This window comes from Pelophylax lessonae (genome assembly GCF_965119305.1).
Source record: "Pelophylax lessonae genome assembly, chromosome: 2".
NCBI classification, from domain to species: domain Eukaryota; kingdom Metazoa; phylum Chordata; class Amphibia; order Anura; family Ranidae; genus Pelophylax; species Pelophylax lessonae.
This window is the reverse complement of record NC_138769.1, coordinates 284,647,475-284,673,812: the sequence shown is the minus strand read 5'-3', so window position 1 is coordinate 284,673,812 and position 26,338 is coordinate 284,647,475.

Genomic DNA, 26,338 nt, shown 5'->3' with positions numbered 1-26,338 from the left:
AAATGCAGTTTATCTTGTCTAAAAGCGGTATTTTAAGACTCTAAAAGTCAAAAATACAGTAATTTTGGCTAAGAAAGGTTTTCAGACCTTTAGTGACCAAACGTAGTTATTTTGACTAAAAGGGCATTTAAGACACTTGGAGACCTAAATAGAGCCATTTTGACCAAAAAACATTTTTTCAGGCCATTGGTTACCAAATGCAGTTATCTTGTCTAAAAGCGATGGTTTGAGACTCTAAAAGAATATAATACAGTCATTTTGGGTAAAAATGTTTTTCAGACCTTTGGTGACCAAATGAAGTTATTTTGACTAAGAAAGGATCTTTAGACACTTGGAGACCAAAATAGAGTCATTTTGACCCAAAACATGTTTTCAGATCACTGGTTACGAAATGCAATTATCTTGTCTAAAACCGGCTTTTTAAGACTCTAAAAGACAAAAATACAGTCATTTTGGCTAAAGCAGTTTTTAGGACCTTTGGTGACCAAACGTAGTTATTTTGACTAAAGAGGGCTTTTAAAACACTTGGAGACCTAAATAGAGTCATTTTGACCAAAAACATTTTTTCAGGCCATTGGTTACCAAATGCAGTTATCTTGTCTAAAAGCGACGGTTTGAGACTCTAAAAGATAAAAATACCGTCATTTTGGGTAAAAATGTTTTTTAAGACCTTTGGTGACCAAATGCAAGTTATTTTGACTAAGAAAGGATCTTTAGACACTTGGAGACCAAAATAGAGTCATTTTGACCAAAAACATTTTTTAAGGCCATTGGTTACCAAATGCAGTTTATCTTGTCTAAAAGCGGTATTTTAAGACTCTAAAAGTCAAAAATACAGTAATTTTGGCTAAGAAAGGTTTTCAGACCTTTGGTGACCAAACGTAGTTATTTTGACTAAAAGGGCTTTTAGGACACTTGGAGACCTAAATAGAGTCATTTTGACCAAAAAACATTTTTTTCAGGCCATTGGTTACCAAATGCAGTTATCTTGTCTAAAAGCGATGGTTTGAGACTAAAAGATTAAAATACAGTCATTTTGGGTAAAAATGTTTTTCAGACCTTTGGTGACTTAATGAAGTTATTTTGACTAAGAAAGGATCTTTAGACACTTGGAAACCAAAATAGAGTCATTTTGACCCAAAAAATGTTTTCAGATCACTGGTTACGAAATGCAATTATCTTGTCTAAAACCGGCTTTTTAAGACTCTAAAAGACAAAAATACAGTCATTTTGGCTAAAGCAGTTTTTAGGACCTTTGGTGACCAAACGTAGTTATTTTGACTAAAAAGGATCTTTAGACACTTGGAGACAAAAATAGATTCATTTTGGCCAAAAAACATTTTTCAGGCAATTGGTTGCCAAAATGTAGTTTATCTTGTCTAAAAGCGATGTTTTAAGACTCTTAAATACAAAAATACAGTCATTTTGGCTAAAATAGTTTTTCAGACCTTTGGTGACCAAATGGAGTTATTTTGACTAAAAAAGGCGTTTTAGACATTTGGAGACCAAAATAGAGTCATTTTGACCAAAAACATGTTTTCAGGCCATTGGTTACCAAATGCAATTATCTTGTCTAAAAGCGATGGTTTGAGACTCTAAAAGATAAAAATACAGTCATTTTGGGTAAAAATGTTTTTCAGACCTTTGGTGACCAAATGAAGTTATTTTGACTATTATAGGCTCTTTAGACACTTGGAGACCAAAATAGAGTCATTTTGACCCCAAAAATGTTTTCAGATCACTGGTTACGAAATGCAATTATCTTGTCTAAAACCGGCTTTTTAAGACTCTAAAAGACAAAAATACAGTCATTTAGGCTAAAAAAGTTTTTCAGACCTTTGGTGACCAAATGCAGTTATTTTGACTAAAAAGGCGTTTTAGACACTTGGAGACCAAAATAGAGTCATTTTGACCAAAACAAATGTTTTAGGCGATTTGTTCCAAATTCAATTATCTTGTCAAAAACCGGCTTTTAAGGACTCTAAAAGAGTACAATAAAGTAATTTTGACTAAATTTTTTTATAGACCTTTGGTGACCAAATGCAGTTATTTTGACTAAAAAAGGCTTTTAAGACACTTGGAGACCAAAATAGAGTCATTTTGAACAAAAAAAATTTCAGGCCATTGGAGAGCAAAATGCAGTTATCGTGTCTAAAAGCGGCGTTTTGAGACTAAAAGACAAAAATAGAGTCATTTCGGCTAAAATGGTTTTTCAGACCTTTGGTGACCAAACGTAGTTATTTTGACTAAAATGGGCTTTTTAGGCACTTGGAGACCTAAATAGAGTCATTTTGACAAAAACATTTTTTTCAGGCCATTGGTTACCAAATGTAGTTATCTTGTCTAAAAGATGCGTTTAAAGACTCTAAAAGACAAAAATACAGTCATTTTGGCTAAAAAAAGTTTTTCAGACCTTTGGTGACCAAATGCATTTATTTTGTCTAAAATAGGCTTTTTAGACACTTGTAGACCAAGTGTCTAAACGATCTAAATATTTTCAGACCTTTTGTTACGAAATGCAATTACCTTGTCTAAAACCGGCGTTTTAAGACTCTAAAAGACTAAAAGACTAACCAATGGCCTGAAAAAATGTTTTTATGTCAAAATGACTCTATTTAGGTCTCCAAGTGTCTAAAAAGCCCTTTTTAGTCAAAATAACTACGTTTGGTCACCAAAGGTCTGAAAAACTGCTTTAGCCAAAATTACTGTATTTTTGTCTTTTAGAGTCTTAAAAAGCCGGTTTTAGACAAGATAATTGCATTTCGTAACCAGTGATCTGAAAACATTTTTTTGTCAAAATGACTCTATTTTGGTCTCCAAGTGTCTAAAAAGCATTTATTTTTTGTATTTGATCACTTAAGGTCTAAAACAAATTTTTAATATTTATTGAGTATAAACAGTACACTGAATAAATAACATGAACGGTAGACATAATCTGTTACAGAAAAACACCGCTTTTAGACAAGATAAACTACATTTGGTAACCAATGGCCTGAAAAAATGTTTTTGGTCAAAATGACTCTATTTTGGTCTCCAAGTGTCTAAAAAGTATTTTTTAGTCAAATAACTGCATTTGGTCACCAAAGGTCTGAAAAACTTTTTTTAGCCAAAATGACTATATTTTTGTCTTTTAGAGTCTCAAAACGCCGCTTTTAGACAAGATAACTGCATTTGGTAACCAATGGCCTGAAAACATGTTTTTGGTCAAAAAGACTCTATTTAGGTCACCAAAGCCTGTTTTAGTCAAAATAACTGCATTTGGTCACCAATGGTCTGAAAAACTTTTTTAGCCAAATTGACTGTATTTTTGTCTTTTAGAGTCTTAAAAAGCCGGTTTTAGACAAGATAATTACATTTCGTAACCAGTGATCTGAAAACATTTTTTGGTCAAAATGACTCTATTTTGGTCTCCAAGTGTCTAAAAAGCCCCTTTTAGTCAAAATAACTGCATTTGGTCACCAAAGGTCTGAAATAAAAATTTAGTCAAAATGACTGTATTTTCGTCTATTAGAGTCTTAAAAAGCCGGTTTTAGACAAGATAATTACATTTCGTAACCAGTGATCTGAAAACATTTTTGATCAAAATGACTCTATTTTGGTCTCCCGAGTGTTTAAAAAGCCTATTTTAGTCAAAATAAATGCATTTGATCACCAAAGGTCTGAAATACTTTTTTAGCTAAAATTACTGTATTTTCGTCTTTTAGAGTCTTAAAACGCCGATTTTAGACAAGATAATTGCATTTCTTAAAAAAAGGCCTGACAACATGTTTTTGGTCAAAATAACTCTATTTTGGTCTCCAAGTGTCTTACAAGCCTTTTTTAGTCAAAATAAATGCATTTGGTCATCAAAGGTCTGAAAAACTTTTATCCAAAATGACTGTATTTTTGTCTTTTAGATTCTCAAAACGCCGCTTTTAGACAAGATAACTGCATTTGGTAACAAATAGCCTGAAAACATTTTTTTGGTCAAAATGACTCTATCTTTGGTCTCCAAGTGTCTAAAGAGCCTCTTTTTTCAAAATAACTGCATTTGTTCACCAAAGGTCTGAAATACTTTTTTAGCTAAAATTACTGCATTTTTGTCTTTTAGAGTCTTAAAACGCCGCTTTTAGACAAGATAATTGCATTTCGTAACAAAAGGCCTGACAACATGTTTTTGGTCAAAATGACTCTATTTTGCTCTCCAAGTGTCTTAAAATCCTTTTTTGTCAAAATGACTGCATTTGGTCACCAAAGGTCTGAAAAACTTTTTTTAGCCAAAATGACTGTATTTTTGTCTTTTAGAGTCTCAAACCATCGCTTTTAGACAAGATAACTGCATTTGGTAACCAATGGCCTGAAAAAAATGTTTTTGTCAGAATGACTCTATTTTGGTCTCCAAGTGTCTAAAGATCCTTTCTTAGTCAAAATAACTGCATTTGGTCTGAAAAACATTTTTACCAAAAATGACTGTATTTTTATCTTTTAGAATCTCAAACCATCGCTTTTAGACAAGATAACTGCATTTGGTAACCAATGGCCTGAAAACATGTTTTTGGTCAAAATGACTCTATTTTGGTCTCCCAAGTGTCTAAAAAGCCTTTTTTAGTCAAATAACTGCATTTGGTCACCAAAGGTCTGAAAACCTTTTTTTAGCCAAAATGACTACATTATTGTCTTTTAGAGTCTCAAAACGCCGCTTTTAGACAAGATAACTGCATTTGGTAACCAATGGTCTGAAAACATGTTTTTGGTCAAAATGACTCTATTTAGGTCTCCAAAGCCTGTTTTAGTCAAAATAACTGCATTTGGTCACCAATGGTCTGAAAAACTTTTTTAGCCAAAATGACTGTATTTTTGTCTTTTAGAGTCTTAAAAAGCCGGTTTTAGACAAGATAATTACATTTCGTAACCAGTGATCTGAAAACATTTTTTGGTCAAAATGACTCTATTTTGGTCTCCAAGTGTCTAAAAAGCCCCTTTTAGTCAAAATAACTACATTTGGTCACCAAAGGTCTGAAATAAACATTTAGTCAAAATGACTGTATTTTCGTCTATTAGAGTCTTAAAAAGCCGGTTTTGGACAAGATAATTGCATTTGGTAACCAACCGCCTGAAACATTTGTTTGGGTCAAAATGACTCTATTTTGGTCTCCAAGTGTCTAAAAAGCATTTATTTTTTTGCATTTGATCACCAAAGGTTTAAAAAATGTTTTAATATTTATTGAGTATAAACAGTACACTGAATAAATAACATGAACGGTAGACATAATCAGTTACAGAACCAGTGTTCGGAAAAATACAAATATATAAAGGATATAACAGCAACAGTACAGGAAAAGGTCATCCATAAACCATCGCATTCAGGTGAAAATTACAGCCAAGTAAACAAACCTTAGCATGTTCCCATGTGCATACGTGAAGGATAAATAAAAACATACAGTTATTCCCTCCCAATAGTAATAGGACCATGAACATCTAGCAATATAGCACACACCTCCGTAAAGTAGCAAAAACCCACCTGAAGTACTAAGTGCAATGGAGAAGGAAAGGGAAAAAAGGAAAACAGTGGCAGAAAACTAAAAGGGAGGGGGGAGGGGGGAAAGGAAGGGAAAGGATGGGAGGACTCTGCACTCTTCTCAAGAAATGCTACCCTATCCAATGAGCAGCCGATCCATAACCAACTGGGGGGAGCTAAGGCCGGGTCATCCAACCAAGGTTGCCATAACGAGGCAAATTTCTTGTGAGCATTTCGATGCTGGTATGTCAGCTTTTCCCTGATTAAAGAGGCATTGACCTGTGTTATCCACTGGCCCATGCTCGGCACCCTGGAGGCGATCCAAAATCTAGCAATTAATTTGCGAGCAATATACAACAATCGCAACACGGCAACGTGAGCATTTGGGGTCAGAGTGTCCACCTCCAGAGCACCAAGCAGACAGACCACAGGATCCCTTAGTAGCTGAAAATTATACACTTTAGAGATCGTGTCAATTACCTTCCCCCAGTAGCGAAACAGCTTGGGACATCTAAACATCATGTGTATAAGTGTACCCTGGTCTCTCTCACATTTGGGGCACAAGGGAGTAGATCTGCGTCCCCAACGGTACAGCTGCATCGGTGTTCTGTATGCTCTGTGAAACAGAAATAAGTGAGATATCTTATGGGAGGCCGACACCGACACCAAAGGGATCGATGAGAGGCAAAGATCCCACGTCTCCCCATCTATGGGTCCAAGATCCCCCCTCCCACCCCGCACGAGCAGGGAGGGAAGAGGGGTCCTGCACGGATCCCAACAGAAGGACATAAACCTGTGAGATCATATTCTTGTCCGAGACCCGAAACACCTCACCCAACAGGCAGTGAGTGTCGGGTGTCAAAGAAGCCAAGCCTGCCTGGGCCATCATCGCGTGTCTCAATTGTAGGTAGCGAAAGAAACAGTGCCTAGGAACATCAAACTCCCTCTGTAAGTCTTGAATATATTTCAGTACCCCAGCTCTGAACAATTGTGCTATAAAATATACACCATGGGCCTCCCACATCTCCGCGCCCTCTAGATGAAACAGTTCCGAAAAGTTGCGATTATGCCAAATCGGAGTCTGAGGAAGGTAACCCGTGATCTGCAACATCCCCTTGACACAGCGCCACACCATGCGAATCAAGGCGAGTGTGGGTAACCGAGTCCCCATATTGGAGAACCCCGCTTCAAGGTGTACAAGGACAGGGTGAGGCGAGTCAGTAGGGACCAATAAGGACCCAATAGGATCAAATGGATCCAAAAGACCCCAGCCCCCCATATGCTGAACCTGGAAGGCTAGAAAATATACTCTGGGGTTGGGGACTTGCCCATCTGAAGGGTAGCCAATTTAATCCTAGCCACTTTTTTGCACCAGATCAGTTCTCGGAACTGGGAGTCAATCCTATAGAACCATTTCCTGGGTATCCAGATTGGGGAGTTGTGCAAGACATAAAGAAGTTGAGGAGCCCACTCCATCTTAATTAGATTGACTCGCCCAGCCACCAACAAGGGAACTTTGCAGCAGAGGTACGAGGTTCAGTGTGATATACTTGGTAGGATCAGGAGACACCTGGATCCCCAAATATTTGAAGGAGTCAACCACTCGCACTGTGGATGCACAGTCCGGAAGAGGCTGAGTTATGGGATCAAGGGGCATTAAAACTGATTTATCCCAATTTATGGAAAATCCCGACAGGGACCCAAAATAGTCAATAAGGGACATTACCGCCCGCAAGGATTCCCCTGTATCACCTAGGTAGAGCAGTGTGTCATCCGCATAGAGTGAGATAACGTCTGCATGGGAGCCCCTTCTGAACCCCACTATGTCAGGGGAGGACCGAATCCGCGCCGCTAAGGTCTCCAGTGCCATGGCAAACAGCAATGGAGATAGCGGGCAGCCCTGTCTAGTCCCCCTGTGCAAACAGAAGGGTCCAGAAAGCTCCCCGTTCACCCTCAGTCTGCCCGTGGGGGCAGCGTACAGTACCCACACCCAGTTCAGAAAGTTCTCTCCCACACCAAAGCGCTTGAGAACTTCCCATAGGTACACCCATTCAACACTATCGAATGCCTTAGCGGCATCTAGCGAAAAGACTGCCCGGTTCCCAGGGTTGTCTACTGGGATCTGAAGGTTCAGAAATAGTCGGCGGAGATTAAGTGCCGTCGATCTGGTCAGGATAAACCCCGATTGATCCCTATGGACAACCCCCTGGACAACAGAGGACAGCCTAGTGGCCAGTATCTTAGCTAGAATTTTAACATCCGTTGTGAGTAGAGATATGGGCCTTTAGGAATCCGACAAAAGCGGATCCTTGCCGGGCTTCAGCAGGAAAACAACTATAGCTTCGGACATAGAGGCAGGAAGGCGGCTGTTAGGGATACAAGTGGTAGCCTGATGGCAGAGGAAGGCTCCACGTGTGCCAGAGGGCGGTGCTTAGACAGGAACCCCCAAGGTAAGTGACACAGGCTAACCTGAGGTGCGGAATCTAAGTATCCACCGGTTTTCACCAGAGCCTCTAGTGGTGAGGATGGATTTTGCTGCGTGTGGATACCAGGTCGCAGTCCTCAGGGTCACCCCACCAAGGAAGAAGCAGATCAAGATCCGAAGGCAGATAAGCAGACAAGGGAGATCCAAGAGAATGGTCAAACAAGCCGGGGGTCAGGACGGGCAGCAGGTCAACAAGGTCAGGAACAAGCCAAAGGTCAAAACGGATATCAAACAGGTAACATGAAGCAGGCTTCAGGAACACAGGAAGAGCTGCAGACAAGTCAGCAAAGACACAGTGCTTCTGAGCTGTTTAAATAAGGCAGCCTCTTTGCCAATTACTGCAATTACTCTGCTCTAGGTTTTAGATTGCAGATTCATGACAGCACATCAGTGTGCTCAGGAAGCATTCCTAACATTGCCCCCCCCCTTAAGGGCAACCTCCGGGTGTCCAACAAACTGCTTTTCTGAGGATGGGCAAGAAAAAACGCCTGGATCAGGTCTGCGGCATAAATGTTACTCTCAGGTTCCCAGGAATTCTCTTCCGGCACATAACCCTTCCATTTAATAAGGAACTGAAGCTGGTTACCTCTTTTCCGGCAATCAAGTACAGCCTCAACTTCGTACTCCATGTCGCCATCCACCATCACTGGTTCCGGAGGTCCAGGGCTTCTGCCGGGGAAGGCGTCGGGAACCACGGGTTTAAAAAAAGAGTGACATGGAACACAGGATGGATCCGTAGGGTATCAGGTAAGGATAACTCATAGGACACGGCATTGAGTCTTATTTTAACGGGGAATGGGCCGATAAACCTGGAAGCCAACTTCTTGGATGGTCAGGCCAAGCGCAGGTTAGCTGTGGATAAAAAGACCTGGTCACCTGGTTGGAGAATCAGTTCTCCCCTCTTTTTCCCATCAAAGATTCTTTTGGATGCTATCTGAGCCTTGGCCAAGGTGTCCTGCAGAAGTTTGTTGTTACTCGTGAAGAAGTCAATGGTGACCTGAACTGCGGGCACTCCGGAATCAGATGGGACGTCGGGCAGAAAGGAAGGATGAAAACCATAATTGGCAAAGAAGGGAGATTGCCCGGTAATGGAATGTCGTGAATTATTAAAGGCAAATTCCGCAAATGGTAGTAATGCTACCCAGTCGTCCTGGACGAAGGTGGTAAAGCACCGGAGATATTGTTCCAGGGTCTGGTTTGTCCTCTCTGTTTGCCCGTTTGTCTGCGGGTGGTAAGCTGAGGACATAGATAATTCAATTTTTAGTAGCTTACACAAGGCCCTCCAAAAGCGGGACATGAACTGTACCCCTCTGTCCGAGATAATGTTCGTGGGTACCCCGTGGAGTCACACAATCTCCCTAATGAAGACTTCTGCAGTTTCTTTTGCAGAGGGGGTACCTTTGAGGGGTAGAAAGTGGGCCATCTTAGTAAGCCGGTCTACAACCACAAAAATGGCGGAGCACCCGGCCAAAGGTGGAAGTTCCACGATAAAGTCCATGGCGATATTTTGCCAGGGCCGGTCAGGGATTGGGAGTGGTCTGAGGAGACCCCCACGCCTTACTTCTGGTGGTTTTACTCCTTCAGCAAGAAACACAGGTAGACACATAACTTCTGCAGTCTTTTCCCATCTCAGGCCACCAGAAGGTGCGTTGCATGAGGTCAAGGGTCCTATGAACACCAAAATGGCCAGCTAGAGGGTGGTCATGGCAGGCAGCTAGAACCGAAACTCTGACTCCCTCCGGGAGAAATATTTTGTCCTTAGCCCACAACAAACCATCCTTGCGTGACAGGGGTATCCCAGGTGGACCGGAAATTTTGGCAGAGGCTTGCTCAAGATGGGATTTTAGGCTAGTGAGCAGGAAGTTTTTCTCTGACAGGATAGTGTCAGGTACCAACTCTTCTTTAGTATTATCAAACATCCGGGACAGGGCATCCGGTTTGACATTTTTCGACCCGGGCCGATAGGTGATATGGAACGAGAATCTGGAGAAGAAGAGTGCCCATCGGGCCTGGCGGGGTCTAAGTCGCTTTGCAGATCTTAAGTACTCAAGGTTCTTATGATCGGTAAATATAAGAATCGGGTGTGATGCTCCTTCTAGTAGATATCTCCACTCTTCGAGAGCGGCTTTGATTGCCAGGAGTTCCCGGTCCCCGACATCATAGTTTTTCTCCGCGGGAGAGAGTTTCCGGGAAAAGAAGGCTATTGGGTGAGTTAAGTCTCTAGTTCCCTGTCTTTGGGAGATGACTGCCCCGACCGCAACGTCCGATGCGTCTACCTCCAGGAGATAGGGTAAGGCAGGATCCGGGTGACTTAGGATAGGGGCAGAGGTAAAATGTTTTTTAAGATCCGAGAAGGCGGACTGAGCTTCTGGGGTCCACTGGAAGTGGACGTTCTTCTTAGTAAGGGGCTATGATGTTAGAGAACCCCTTAATGAACCTCCTATAAAAATTGGCGAAGCCAACAAAGCGCTGTACTCCCTTTTTGTCTGATGGAGGTGGCCAGTCCAGAATGGCAGAGACCTTCTGAGGATCCATCTCTATTCCTTCTGTGGAAATTATTAACCCCAGAAACGGGATACTGTTCTGCTCAAAAACGCACTTCTCGGCCTTGGCGTAGAGACCATGCTGGCGAAGGCGACCGAGGACATTTCGAACGTGCTCGCGATGCTGCTCTAGGGATGTTGAGAAGATTAGGATGTCATCCAAGTATACGATGACGAAGATATCCAACCAATCCCTGAAGATGTCGTTCACAAAGTGTTGGAACGTGGCAGGAGCATTACAAAGGCCAAATGGCATTACCAGGTATTCGAAATGTCCGAATCTAGTGTGGGAAGCAGTCTTCCATTCGTCGCCCTCTCGGATGCGCACCAAGTTGTACGCCCCACGAAGATCCAGCTTAGTAAACAGGATGGCAGATCTGAGTCTCTGAAAGAGTTCGGGGACTAGAGGAAGGGGATAACGTTTTTTAATAGTAACTTTATTTAAATCCCTATAATCGATGCAGGGTCGGAGGGTGTGATCCTTCTTCTCTACGAAGAGGATACCTGCCCTTGCTGGAGAGGTAGAGGGATGGATGAACCCCTTCTTCAGACTTTCGTCTACATAGTCCTTTAAGACGTCCAGCTCACGTTCAGAAAGTGGGTAAATCCGGCCGAACGGGATTTCGGCTCCTGGGAGCAAGTCGATGGGGCAGTCATATGGACGGTGGGGGGGCAAGGTCTCTGCTCCCCGTTTGCTGAATACATCCAGGAAATCATGGTATGCTTTGGGCACCACAGAACATACATCAGGTTCGGATTCAAGACAGAACAGAGTCTTGGGGAATTCAGGAGGAGCGGGTAGACAGGAATTCTTGCAGTAAAGAGATGGGAACTGGATGGTGCCTGTGATCCAATTGACTTGCGGGTTATGTGCTTGCAACCACGGTAATCCCAGGATAATGGGAAATAAGGAGGATGTGATAACATCCAGGCTAATCAGTTCCTTATGGCCGGAGGAGGAGACCATAGGAAGGGGAAAAGTTTCTTGGGTCACGGGCCCGGATTTGATGTGGGAGCCATCAGCCAGGAAGATGGTGAGGTCCTGAGTCTTGAGCCGGAGAGGTACGCAACATGCAGGGCGAACGAGCGATCAATGAAACAACGGCAGGCTCCAAAGTCAATGATTGCGGTAACTGGGACGAGTCCTTCTGGAAGCTGTAATGACACAGGAAAGGCTAGGTGGGAGGAACTGGCAACAGATGGTGAGGCCGGCATGAACTTATGGTATTTTGCCGGGCAGGAGCGCACATAGTGGCCAGCTTCACCGCAATACAGGCACAGCTTACCCAACTGGTGACGGCGTCTCTCCTCCGGGGACAAACCAGGCCGTATGATCCCAAGGTTCAGTCGTATCTGAGGCGACTCCAGCGGGAGCGGGGTTGGTAAGAGCTGACCCAGCAGAAGAAAAGTATGCAGGATGAGCAACTCGTGGTAGCGTCCAGGCTGGTCTGAACTGCTGCGGAGATCGTTCTGCTCTGCGCTCCCGTAGCCACCGGACGATTTGAATGGCCTGGGAAATCAAATATTCCAAGGCGTTGGGGACACCTACCCGCGCCAGCTCGTCCTTCAGTCCTTCTGAAAGCCGAGACGGAACTGATACCGGAGTGCTGCTTCGTTTCAGGACGTATCGGAACTGAGGCAGCGGAAGTCAGTGACGTAGTGTTCTACGGGCCTGCGACCCTGCTGAAGAACATGAAGCGCAGCTTCTGCGGTGGAGGATCGCTGCGGGTCAACATAGAGCTGTGCCATGGCCTCAAAAAATGACCGTAAGGAGTTTAATGGGGGCTGCCCTCTTCAAGGAGCCGATATCTCCCTGCTCCTAGGCGAACTGGGGTTCGCCTAGGAGCAGGGAGATAAACAAACCCCACCTTGGTGGTCTCCAAAGAAAAGGTTCGAGGTTGCAGGGAGAAATACAGCTGGCAGGCGTTGCGAAAGGCGCGGAATTTACCGCGATCCCCGGAATATTTTTCGGGAGCAGGAACTCGAGGTTCTGGTGGCAGCATCACTACGGTAGGGCCAGAAGCAGGTGCAGAGAGTGCTGCAGCAGGAGAGGAAGCAGATAATACAGGAGGATCCCCCTGAAGTGTCATAGAGCGCAGCCGTTCCTCTAGCTGTGTGTAGCCGTCTTGAAGTGACTTTACGGTTTGAGACAGGGCTGCGAGGTGTTGGCAGATCTCTTCCAACGGTGAGGCTTCTCTTGCAGGCTCCGTCATGGCTGACTTGTACTGTTAGGGATACAAGTGGTAGCCTGATGGCAGAGGAAGGCCCCACGTGTGCCAGAGGGCGGAGCTTAGACGGGAACCCCCAAGGTAAGTGACACAGGCTAACCTGAGGTGCGGAATCTAAGTATCCACCGGTTTTCGCCAGAGCCTCTAGTGGGGAGGATGGATTTTGCTGCGTGTGGATACCAGGTCGCAGTCCTCAGGGTCGCCCCACCAAGGGAGAAGCCGGTCATGATCCGAAGGCAGATAAGCAGACAAGGGAGATCCGAGAGAATGGTCAAACAAGCCGGGGGTCAGGACGGGCAGCAGGTCAACAAGGTCCGGAACAAGCCAAAGGTCAAAACGGATATCAAACAGGTAACAGGAAGCAGGCTTCAGGAACACAGGAAGAGCTGCAGACAAGTCAGCAAAGACACAGTGCTTCTGAGCTGTTTAAATAAGGCAGCCTGTTTGCCAATTACTGCAATTAGTCTGCTCTAGGTTAACCCTTTAGATTGCAGATTCATGACAGCACATCAGTGTGCTCAGGAAGCATTCCTAACAGCGGCCAATACGGAAGGCTTCGTTATATACCCGCAGCAGCACGGGCACCAACTGTTCAGCGTATCGGCTGTAAACCTCCGACGGGATACCATCAGCCCCCGGAGATTTACCAGGCTTAGTAGATTTCAAGGCCGCATAAAGTTCGTTCTCCGTAAGGGGGGCCCCAAGCACAGCCACGTCCCAGGCAGACAGAGAAGGCAAATCGCAGGAAGCCAAAAAAAATCGGCAATTTCTCGTGAGTCAGCCGAGATCTTAGAGGAGTAAAGATCAGCATAAAACTTCCCAAGTACTCTCCGTATGTCATGAGGATCCTTAATCTGGGGTATAAATGCCACAGGCTGCTGCGAGCGAACCAGCATGGCCAACATATGACCCGTGTTTTCTTCCTTCTCAAAATACCTCTGCTGCAAGAAGAAGCACTTGTTTTCAGCCTTTTGAATCGTGACCGACTTGGCCATAGATTGGGCAGCCAGCCACGACCTCTGAGTATCATCTGACGGGTCCCTAACATAAGTTTCCTCCGCTCTAGTCACTGCGTCCAACACAGTATTCTCCCATTGCCTGGTGTCCGTTTTAATGGCATTAACCGTACGTATAAACTGACCTCTCATGAATGCCTTAGCCGCATCCCACACCACCCCCACCTCTGCGGATTCCAAATTGTCAGCAAAAAAGGACGTTAGTTTGGGTGGCAGGGGATCAGGACTAGGAAAGAGCGTCAGCCAGAATGCATTGAGTTTCCAAAGGGATTTCCCCCTATTATCCAGGAGGGACAGACGGACCCAAAAGGGGGAATGATCAGACACCAACCGGGATGCATAATCCGCCACGACCACCAGAGGCAGTAGCAAACCATTACCCAGCCCCAGATCTATCCTAGACAATCCCGAGTGTGACGCTGAGAAGCACGAAAACTTTCGTACCTCAGGGTGGCCCATCCTCCAGACATCTGTCAGTCCGAGTTCACCCACCAACCGAGCAAGGGGCGTAGCCCCCCCCGGCCAGCATAGGTCCACCGAAGTGAGAGGAAAACCTATCCCAGGCAGAGTCAAGTACAGCAGTAAAGTCCCCCAACATCAGCAGGGGCACATCAGGAAGTTGAGCAATATGTGGCACGATAAGTTTAAGTACCCCTGCAGAATACAGGGGGGGGGGCACAAGTACACACCTAAGGCTTGCTAGTTGGCAGGATAAAACAAACCGGCCCTCAGGGTCAATCACAGTCTTTGAGCATAGAAACCGTACCCCCTTCTTAACCACTTCCATACAGAGCAGGTAGACACCCTTCCTGCCCAGACCAATTTTCACTGTAACCAAACAAAATTTCTATCATTTTTTTTCACACAAATAGAGCTTTCTTTTGGTGGTATTTGATCACAACTGGGGTTTTTTTCGTGATATATGCAAAAAAAGAGCAAAAAATTTTGAAAAAAAAACACTTTTTTTTAGTTTCAATTATAAAATTTTGCAAAAAAATATTTTTTCTTCATACATTTGGGCCAAAATGTATACTGCTACATGTCTCTGGTAAAATTAACCCAAATTAGTGTATATTATTTAGTCTGTGTGAAAGTTATTGAGTCTAGAAGCTATGGTACCAATTACTGAAAATTTATCACACCAGATGTACTGACTGCCTATCTCCTTTCTTGAGGCCCTGAAATGTCAGGACAGTACAAATACCGCCCAAATTACCCCTTTTTGTAAAGTAGACAGTCCAAGGTATTTAGTAAGAGGCATGGTGGGTTTTTTGAAGTTGTAATTTTTTCCCACAATTCTTGGGAAAATGAAGAAAAATTTTTTTTTTCTTTTTTTCCCACAAAGTTGTCAATTTATAAGCTATTTCTAACACATAGCATGTACACAGCAAAAATTACACCCAAAGATACATTCTGCTACTCCTTCCGAGTATGGTGATACCACATGTGTGAGACTTTTACACAGCCTGGCCACAAAAAGAGACTCCACGTCCAAAAAGCACCTTCATGCTTTTTAGGAGCATAAATACACATAAAACTTTCTTACTACCTATCACACTTTTCAAGGCCCTAGAGCACCAATACAATGGAAAAGTCCACAAAATGACCCCATTTTGGAAAGCAAACACTCCAACGTATATTCTATGAGGCATTATGGGTCGTTTGAACGTGTCATTTTTTTTCCACAAGTTTTTGGAAAATGTGGGAAACAAATGAAAACCTTTTTTTTTTTACACAAAGTTGTCAATTTATAGGATATTTCTAACACATAGCATGTAAATAGCAAAAATTACACCCCAAAATACATTCTGCCACTCCTCCTGAGTATGGCAATACCACATGTGTGAGACTTTTTCACAGCCTAGCCATATAGAGGGGCCTAACATCCAAGGAGCATCATCATCCGAGGAGCATCACATTTGGTGTTTACAAGCTACAATCAGTTGTTTTGCTAGTAAACTGCTTAAAACCCCCAAACATTATATATTTTTTTTTAGCAGAGACCCTAGAGAATAAAATGGAGATTATTGCAATATTTTTTATGACACCATATTTGCGCAGCGGTCTTCCAAACACAATTTTTTTGGAAAAAATTCACTTTTTTTAATTAAAAAATAAGAAACCAGTAAAGTTAGCCCAATTTTTTCCATAATGTGAAAGATAATGTTACGCCGAGTAAATAGATACCCAACATGTCATGTTTCAAAATTGCACACGCTCACAGAATGGCGACAAACTTTGGTACTTAAAAATCCCCATAGGCGACAATTTAAAAATTTATACAGGTTACCATCTTTGAGTTACAGAGGAGGTCTAGGGCTCAAATTATTCCCCTTGCTCTAACGATCGCGGCGATACCTCACATGTGTGGTTTGAACACCGTTTACATATGTGGGCGGGGTTTCTGTATGCGCTCGCTTCTGCGCGCGAGCTCATGGGGACAGGGCGCTTTAATTTTTTTTTTTACTATTTATTTTATTTATTATTTTTTATTTTTACACCGTGTAAAAAAAAAAAATTGATCATTTTTATTTCTATTAAAAGGAATGTAAACATTCCTCGTAATAGAAATAGGCACGACAGGACCTCTTTTTTGTGAGATCTGGGGTCAAAAAGTCCTCAGATCTCACAAGTACACTAAAAGATAGAAAAAAAAAATTACTATATAAAATGAAAAAAAAAAAAGGACCTTTAAACCGGTTGCTAGGCAACAACATTTTCCGTAGCTCCGGTCCTCCAAGACCATAGAGTCAAGTGAGGGCAAGCTTGCCCTCACTCGACATCCTGTCTGTGAGGATCTGGGACCGGATCGTTTTCCCCGCTGCCGGCGCGTCCGGTAAGCGGGGAAAAGGACCGGAACGTGGTGGGAAGGGGGTCGCCTCTTCCGCCATCCCGGAAGGGTGATCCCACGGTGAATCCGCCGCTGGGACCACCCTTATCGGAAAGCCAACCGTCCACCGTTTAAAAAAATACCAGGGTTATGGCAGCTATCTGCTGCCATAACACCGGTATTTAGGTTTAAATGGAGGACGTACATAAACCTTTTTGGACTTGGACATGGTGGCTGTATGAAGGGTGACAGGTACTCGGGTACTTTGTTGGGCAGGTGACAGGTACTCTGGTACTGATGAGCAGGTGGCAGGTACTCGGGTACTCCGATAGGCAGGTGACAGGTACTGGGGTACTCTGATGGGCAGGTGACAGGCAGGTGATAGGTACTGATGAGTAGTACTGATAGGTGTTACTGTACTGATGGGTACTGATGATCAGTACTGATACGTGATAGGTACTGATGAGTACTGATGAGTAGTGATGGGTACTGATGAGCAGGCGGCAAGTACTCGGGTACTTCAGGCGTCAGGTACTCTGATGAGCAGGTGGAAGGTACTCGGGTACTCTGATGACGGGTACTCCGTTGACAGGTACTCAAAGTACCCGAGTACCTGTCATCAGAGTACCCGAGTACCTGTCATCAGAGTACCCGAGTACCCGTCATCAGAGTACCCGAGTACCCGTCATCAGAGTACCCGAGTACCCGTCATCAGAGTACCTGAGTACCCGTCATCAGAGTACCTGAGTACCCATCATCAGAGTACCCGAGTACCTGTCATCAGAGTACCCGAGTACCCATCATCAGAGTACCCGAGTACCCGTCATCAGAGTACCCGAGTACCTGTCATCAGAGTACCCGAGTACCTGTCATCAGAGTACCCGAGTACCTGTCACCAGCCCATCAGCTGGAATTATTATCTGCAATCTGGTGAGTGGGGAACCTTGAGGGGCACCATATCACTCTGCAAGCACCTTAATTATTTGGCACCTTGGCACCTTAATTGGATCACTTTAAGAACTCTTTTTAAGCACTGAATATTTATTTGGACTATTTCTAACCACCTATTTTGTTTATTGTGCACTAATATATTTATCTATATATTTATTTGTTATTGCTTAGAGATTTTTTTAGCACATAGCACTTTTTTGTATATTTGATCATACAGTGTGCACTTTATAAAATATTGAATATTGTATTTATATCACAGCACTTTACACTTTATTTGAGCTAGCGCTGCATAAATTCGTTTTTCATCAGAGTACCCGAGTACCCGTCATCAGAGTACCCGAGGACCCATCATCAGAGTACCCGAGTACCCGTCATCAGAGTACCTGAGTACCCGTCATCAGAGTACCTGAGTACCCATCATCAGAGTACCCGAGTACCTGTCATCAGAGTACCCGAGTACCCATCATCAGAGTACCCGAGTACCCGTCATCAGAGTACCCGAGTACCTGTCATCAGAGTACCCGAGTACCCATCATCAGAGTACCCGAGTACCCGTCATCAGAGTACCCGAGTACCTGTCATCAGAGTACCCGAGTACCTGTCATCAGAGTACCCGAGTACCTGTCACCAGCCCATCAGAGTACCCGAGTACCTGTCATCTGAGTACCTGATGGGCTGGTGACAGGTACTCAGGTACTTTGATGGGCTAGTGACAGGTGCTCTTTATTGGGGGGGGCAATCAGTGTGTTTGGGGTGCACTGTAATTGGTAACTAGCTGTTACCACACTCTCTTCCTCACACAGGATCAGTGTGTGAGGAGGAGAACACGGTGACAGCTAGTTACCGTGTTCTCTGTTGACATTTGTGACCGGCTGTGATTGGACACAGCCGGTCACGTGGTAAAGAGCCAATTTCATTGGCTCTTTACCTAGATCGGGGATCGACTCTGTCCGAGGGATGAGCCTCGTCCCCGATCGCTGCTCTGCGCGCCCCCAGGGGCGCGCATTGCAGAGAGAACGAGCGGCTCGTGCTGGAGCCGCTCATGTGATCGGCTGTGATTGACACAGCCGATCACATGGTAAACAGCCAATTTCTATTGGCTGTTTACCTTGATCAGGGATGGGCTATGTCCGAGGGACGAGCCTCACGCCCGATCGCCGCGCTGCGCGCCCCCGGGGGAGCGCAGTAGAGGGGAGATCCGGGCGACGTCATATGACGGCGGCCCGGATCCTTACAACCACTTTGCCGACGTCATTTTACATGACTCGGTATGGAAGTGGTTAATCAAAATATACACCCCTCTCGAATAAGTGGAGTAAACAGAGTGGAACTGGTGAATAAATACGCTAGGAGCTAGACACGGGGAAGTGGAAGGAGACATATGGGTCTCCTGCAGGCAAACCACATCTGCCTGCAGGCGTTTGATGGTGCGGAGCACCGCCGTCCTCTTTACTGGGTTGCCGAGGCCCCGCACATTCCAGGACATCACACAAATATTATCAGCCATAGTCAAAATGTAGCCATACACGGAGCCTCAGGCAACCCGGCCAGGGAGGCGAAAGAGGGCACCCAGAAAGGGTGAACCCACTACACCCCATCAGCACAGCCCAGCTATATAGAGAGAGCAACAGGAGTAGTCGCCCAGCCCACACAGTACTGGTGCAGCCCCAGCATAGAGAACAGTCAATAGGAACATCCACAGCATAGGGTAAAATAATAGCAGTAGAGCGACAAAGTACATGCAGGAAAAGAAAAAAATCAAACCAAAGTCCAGGACCAGAAAAAAGGCAAAAAGGGGGGAACAAAAAGGCAATACAAGTCTGCCACGTGTGGGGGAAGGGACAAGTCAATAGGGCATGCCCAGTCATGACCAAGGGGGGGAAACCGGAGAGGGACCACCGATGCCAGTGTAGTCTCCTCAAAATTAACAACCATGTGAGAGGTAGCAACCATTAGTGCAGCAGAAGAGCTCCCATCATAACAGGAAAAGTGTGTGTAACATCAAGTGCCAGGTACAACGTGGGTTCAGTTATTCTGACTAAAAAAGGCTTTTTTGACACTTGGAGACCAAAACAGAGTCATTTTGATCAAAAAAATATTTTTCAGGCCATTGGAGACCAAATGCAATTATCTTGTCTAAAACAAGCGTTTTAAGACTATAAAGACAAAAATAGTCATTTTGACTAAATTTTTTTCAGACCTTTGGTTATCAAATGCAGTTATATTGACTAAAAAAGGCTTTTTAGACACTTGAAAACCAAAATAGAGTCATTTTGACCAAAAAGATTTTTCAGGCCATTGGTTACGAAATGCAGTTATCTTGTCTAAAACAAGCGTTTTAAGACTCTAAAAGACGAAAATAGTAATTTTGACCAAAAACATTTTTTCAGGCTATTGGTTACCACATGCAGTTATCTCGAAAGCCAAAGAATAAAGGAAAAGCCAAAAGCCTACAGCACCTGGTATTCCCAGCTGATCTCCCATCCAGGTACTAACCAGGCCCGACCCTGCTTAGCTTCCGAGATCAGACAGGATCGGGCGTGATGTGGCCGTAGGCGATCACCACTGCCACCCTCGACCCCTTTGAACTTTGCCATGGCAAGATGGCACCTCAGGAGAAACAAAAAGAAAGCCAACAAATAAAGGAAAAGCCAAAAACCTACAGCACCTGGTATTCCCAGGCAGTCTCCCATGCAGGTTCTAACCGGGACAATCGGTTCGACCCGAACATTGGGTGTTCGAAATTCGGCCGAATTCCGAACTTTTTGCGGTAAAAGTTCGGAATTCGGCCACCAGAACCGCCCAAAATGTACTGGTACAGGAACTGGGCTGTAAAAGCCCGTGATTGGCCCAGAAACATCAGCAAAAGCCAATGAGGGGGCAGGAGTCTTCTGGGAACGTGATTGGAGTGACTACGGAGACCAGGTTCCAATCAGAAGTGAATACACCCCACAGTATATAAGATAGCCCCGCCTAACCCCTAGCACAGTGATACAGAGTCTGTTGAAGAGAGTGGAAGCATTTCTCTTACTCCTGCTTTGCTACACTATGTTTTCTGCATAGGCGAGTGCTTCTAAAGCTCCATATAGCAGAATTGCATTCAGCTTACAGCCAGTCAGTGTAGTTAGAAATACAGCGATTGTGCTGGTTTTTTGAGTTAGAAAAAAAAATAAAAATTAAAGGGACAGTGTCAGTCTTCTGCTGTATGGAGCTGTTCTTTTAGTGTGAGGAAAGGGATATCTAGTGTAGTTAGGGAACTTTGTACCACAGTAGTTAGATGTAATAATCTAGTTTCTGTAGGGAAAGTGAAAGTGAAAGTGTGAGGGTTCTGTGTAGTGAGCACGTTCCACAGTGCTGATATATCTACAGCAGGTATACGTGCTTGCTAGTCAGCAAAATACATTGCCTCAGTGACAACTTAACTCCTGTTCTTGAAAGCGTTATGTTCACTGTGCAAAAGGCTTTGCAAGTGTGCATGACACGCATCTGCTGTGCTGTATTCAGCGACAACTGTGGGTCGCATAGCAGTGTGCGTTTTTCACCGCACAGAGTTGCCAATGCCTCAGTGACAAATATGCCAGGTAGACCAAGAAAAGGCATACGTGGCCCTGCTGTGGAAAGGGGCACAGCTTCTAGGGTGTCTAGAGGCAGGGGTGGACGTGGTGGTCAGTCCTCAGCCAGGCCACCATTTGCATTGTTCTCTGGCAGTGGCCAAGCTATACGTCCACAGTACGTACAGGAGGTGGTGGACTATATTACCAAACCCTCATCATCGGCATCATCTGCAACTACAGTGACCCAGGCAGAGAAAAGTGGTCAGTCTTCTGCAGTTGGCAGAACAAATAGAGATGAGTCCATGTCCACCTCATGTCCTCCCTTAGACCCAACTTCAGACATGGCAGAGGAGTCAGCTGAGCTGTTTGACCACAGTGTCAGCCATCTACTCCAGCCTGATGCTCAGTCCTTTATGGAGTCTGATGTTGGGTCTGAGGTTGAGGAGGAGGCAGAGCAAGCAAGAGGGGAGAGCAGACAGCCCGCTCCATCTAAGGCCGCACCTGTTGTCTCCCGGGCCACGCCTGATGCTCAGTCCTTTATAGAGTCTGATGTTGGGTCTGAGGTTGAGGAGGAGGCAGAGCAAGCAAGAGGGGAGAGCAGACGGCTTGCTCCATCTAAGGCCGCACCTGTTGTCTCCCGGGCCACTATACACACCTCTTCTTGATGGGCCTTTTTTGAGACATCCCATGCAGAACGAACAGTTGCGATCTGCAAGATTTGTCAGAAGGGTATAAAACGTGGCAAAAATGTCAACCACCTGGGTACAAGCTGCCTAAACAGGCATTTGACAACCCACCACTTGGCCTGTTGGCAGGAGCATTTGAAGAACCCACAAAAGGGCCAAAGATCGGTCAGTCGGCCTCCTAGTCCTCCTCGCGCTGCTCCTCGTGCTCCACCTGCACATCAGTCTGTTCCTGGCCCTGCTATAGTCACTCGTCACCTGTTGGCAGCCTCCATTGACAGGGATGATGATATAGCAGGCAGTGTCGCATCTACCTCCAGCACACCACCAGCTGTAACATCTAGATGCCAAATTTCGATTCCACACATGCTGGAACGAAAAAAAATGTATACTCCCCGCCACCCACATACCCAGCATCTAAACAGTAGTTTGGCAAAACTACTGGCTCTGCAACTGTTACCATTTAACCTGGTAGAGTCTGCTCCCTTCCGTGACTTTGCAAAATGTGCAGTTCCACAGTGGCAGGTGCCAAGTCGGCATTACTTTGCTTGTAAGGCCCTGCCATCCCTATACCAACATGTGGAAGGCAATGTAGTGTCGTCCCTGGCCACGTCAGTCAGCTGTAAGATACACCTGACGGCTGACACTTGGTCAAGCAAACATGGGCAGGGACGGTACATTTCTGTCACTGCTCATTGGGTGACACTGCTTGCCAGCGGAAGGGATTGTAGCCAGAGCTCGGTGCTGCAGCCAGGTTGCCCCCACGTCTGCAAACAGCTGGTGGTGTCGCTGATCCGGGTAGATCGATCACTTCTACCCCCTTCTGCTCCTCCTCCTACTCATCCTCCTCCATGCCCTCCTCTGCAGAATGGTCCTTTGAATATGATGAGGTACTACGTAAGCGTTCAAAGGGCTATTCTATGTCTCAGGCCAAAAGGTGTCACGCAGTGCCGCAGCTTGTGTGTCTAGGGGACAGGCAGCATACTGCCCCTGAGATTCTTGGGGCTCTGCAGGCACAGGCCCAGAGGTGGTTGACACCACGCCAGCTGCAGCCAGGGATGGTGGTTACCGATAATGGGTTAAACCTCCTGACCGCCCTTCGTCAGGGAAAGTTGACCCATGTGCTATGCCTGGCGCATGTCCTGAATCTCGTGGTACAGCGGTTTTTGAACTCATACCCAGGAATGCAGGATGTGCTAAGGATGGCAAGAAGGGTGTGCAATCACTTCAGGCGGTCGTACAGTGCCACTGCACGTTTGGCCGAAGTGCAGCGCGAGTTTCACCTGCCGGTACACCGCCTCGTCTGTGACATGCCCACCCGCTGGAACTCCACCTTGGCTATGCTGCAGCGCCTGTACATGCAGCAGAGGGCCCTCAATGAATATCTCTGCGAGTACAGCACCAGCACTGGCTCAGCGCGCCTGGGCTTCTTTTCACCACGGCAGTGGCTTTTGATTAAGGATGCATGTGCTGTCCTCTCTGCATTTGAGGAGTCCACAAGGATGGTCAGCCGGGACAGCGCATGCATCAGTGACACCCTATCGGTACTGTTTTTGTTGGAGCACACTCTGCGTGGCATTATGGACAGGGCACTGGAGGCAGAGCAGCAGGAGGAAGAGGAGGACTTCCTTGCCTCTCAAGGCCCCCTTTATCCTGAGAATCCTGACCCCATTATGCCTAGCTCCCAGAGGCCCGAGCAGGATCCAGGGGTGGAAGAGGAGGAAGACGATTCTTCGGGAACTTTTGCAGGCTTTGAGGAGGAGGAGGAGGAAGACATGCGGCAATCTGCAAGGCCTAGTTTGACTCCCTCGATGGTGGAGATGGATTTTGCTGCGTGTTAGTACCAGGTCGCGGTCCTCAGGATCGCCCCACCAGGAGGTGAGCAAGCCAGGGTCCAGTAGCAGATACAGCAGGTCAGGATCAAGCAGAAGCGTAGTCTAGGAATAGCCAAAGGTCAGTAACAAGTAGTTGCAGGTTGGGATTAGGCAAAAGCATAGTCGAGGAACAAGCCAAGTGTCGATAATGGATGGTAGCAAAGATACGGAATGCAGCAGGAGAGACAAGCGAGATATCGGCTGTTGAAGGCACAATATTCTGCCAACCAGGAAGTGCAAAGACATGGCTTAAAACAGGAAGTTCATGGGAGGAGCAAAGGGTTCAAAGTTCAAGGCAATAAAGATTCACAGCAGGGTCATTCAAGGATTTGTCCAAGGAGCTGTTCAGCATTCCAGGTGGCTCAGCAAGTAGAGTCATTGGCAGACACACTGTAGGTCCCAGGTTCAAGTCTGGGTCCTGACATTGTGAAAATACACCTGTTAATTATATGCACATTTAAAGAGACAGCACCTTTTTAAAAAAAAAACTATAATCTTGTTCCCAGTGCACTGCATTATGTCCCCATCATACACATTGGCTGTGCAGTTGATTAGGAGCAAAAGAAAGGAAAGGTTGAGCAAAAAAGTCATTTTTGAAGGTTTGGCATGCTATAATTCTGGTTCTGGACATGCTAAAGAGCTGAAACGTCACAGGTACACCTTTTAGACCTCACAGACACAAAATCCAAAGAAATCTTTTTTTTTTTCCCAATAATTTTTTCAATAATTGGCTTTCTATCAAAAACGACAAATTTTAAGAACTTTTTTTGTGTTATTAATAGTCCCTGGGGCATGACCCAGAACCCTAGGCACTTTTTAGGGGCATTTATTGGGTTTTAGGGCTTCAAAATTGTGTTTTTTAATTACCGAAGTTCGGGTCCCATTGATTTCAATGGGTTCTTGGAATCTGAACCGAACTTTCGGGAAATTCGGGTCTTCTGGTCGAACCATACTTTTCAAAAGTTCGATCATTTCTACTAACCAGGCCCGACCCTGCTTATCTTCCGAGATCAGACGTGATGTGGCCATAGGCGATTATCACTGCCACCCTCGAACCCTTTGAACTTGCCCATGGCAAGATGGCACCTCAGGAGAAACAAAAAGAAAGCCAACGAATAAAGGAAAAGCCAAAAGCCTACAGCACCTGATATTCCCAGGCGGTCTCCCATCCATGTACTAACCAGGCCCGACCCTGCTTAGCTTCCAAGATCAGATGAGATCGGGCGTGTGTTCAGGGTGATGTGGCCGTAGGCGATCACCACTGCCACCCTCGACCCCTTTGAACTTGGCAATGGCAAGATGGCACCTCAGGAGAAACAAAAAGAAAGCCAACGAATAAAGGGAAAGCCAAAATGCTACAGCACCCTGTATTCCCAGGCAGTCTCGCATCCAGGTACAAACCAGGCCCGACCCTGTTTAGCTTCTGAGATCAGATGAGATCGGGCGTGTTAAGGGTGATGTGGCCTTAGGCGATCACTACTGCCACCCTCGACTCCTTTGAACTTGGCCATGGCAAGATGGCACCTCAGGAGAAGCAAAAAGAAAGCCAACGAATAAAGGAAAAGCCAAAAGCCTACAGCACCTGATATTCCCAGGCGGTCTCCCATCCATGTACTAACCAGGCCCGACCCTGCTTAGCTTCCAAGATCAGATGAGATCGGGCGTGTGTTCAGGGTGATGTGGCCGTAGGCGATCACCACTGCCACCCTCGACCCCTTTGAACTTGGCAATGGCAAGATGGCACCTCAGGAGAAACAAAAAGAAAGCCAACGAATAAAGGGAAAGCCAAAATGCTACAGCACCCTGTATTCCCAGGCAGTCTCGCATCCAGGTACAAACCAGGCCCGACCCTGTTTAGCTTCTGAGATCAGATGAGATCGGGCGTGTTAAGGGTGATGTGGCCTTAGGCAATCACTACTGCCACCCTCGACTCCTTTGAACTTGGCAATGGCAAGATGGCACCTCAGGAGAAACAAAAAGAAAGCCAACGAATAAAGGGAAAGCCAAAATGCTACAGCACCCTGTATTCCCAGGCAGTCTCGCATCCAGGTACAAACCAGGCCCGACCCTGCTTAGCTTCCAAGATCAGACAAGATGGGGCGCGTTCAGGGTGATGTGGCCGTAGGCTATCACCACTGCCACCCTCGACCCCTTTGAACTTGGCAATGGCAAGATGGCACCTCAGGAGAAACAAAAATAAAGCCAACGAATAAAGGAAAAGCCAAAATCCTACAGCACCTGGTAATCCCAGGCGGTCTCCCATCCAGAAGTAAGTGTTGGCCTGTATAGGCCCCAAAAATAAACCCACATGGGTTTAACTGACAGCTAAGAACGAAGTATTCTGTGGCTGAAGGTAACTGTCAGGTATACCCATGTGGGCTAATTTCTGTTGCCTTTTATGGCCGACACTTACTTCTGTATCCTGTGAATGCCTAATGTACCTTTAGCCACAGAATACTACGTTCTTAGCAGTCAGGTAAACCCATGTGAGCTAATTTTTGGGGCCTATAGAGGCCAACACTTACTTCTGTATGCTGTGTGAATGCCTAATGTACCTCCAGCCATCAAATACTACATTCTCTGCTGTCAGTTAAACCCATGTGAGCTAATTTTTGGGGCCTAAACAGGCCGACCCTTACTTCTGTATCCTGTGAATGCCTAATGTACCTTTAGCCAC